This window comes from Sesamum indicum, linkage group LG6, assembly GCF_000512975.1.
Source record: "Sesamum indicum cultivar Zhongzhi No. 13 linkage group LG6, S_indicum_v1.0, whole genome shotgun sequence".
Lineage (NCBI taxonomy): Eukaryota > Viridiplantae > Streptophyta > Magnoliopsida > Lamiales > Pedaliaceae > Sesamum > Sesamum indicum.
Genome location: NC_026150.1, coordinates 11,102,406 through 11,102,827, shown reverse-complemented (window position 1 = coordinate 11,102,827; position 422 = coordinate 11,102,406).

Below are 422 nucleotides of genomic sequence, written 5' to 3'. Positions count from 1 at the left end.
CAACAACAAATATAAGCAGTAATACCTATTCACAATTATAAATCAAGCTATGACACAATATTCAACATTATGGTTTATTAGTTAAGGGCCCTACTTACTCTAATTGGTATACATCAGTCAATGATTTCGCCGGCCATCATCATATCGTATACAGCACAGGATACCCGTTGTGTGATATCCCCACACTCTTTTACTTCAGCTGTGTAGCAATATAGCACAGGACATCACAACAAACATGGTACCCCCACACCACCCCAGTGTGTAGCTAACAAGCACAGGATATTCCCTGCTGCCCCGGAATACCCCGGTACCCTACGCGCCATGGTACCTAGCTTAATTCACATATTTCTCATATCTCAATATCAATCACATTTTCATAAACCATTGACTGTGGTTCCAACTAGGTAAGCATCATCTTTTAT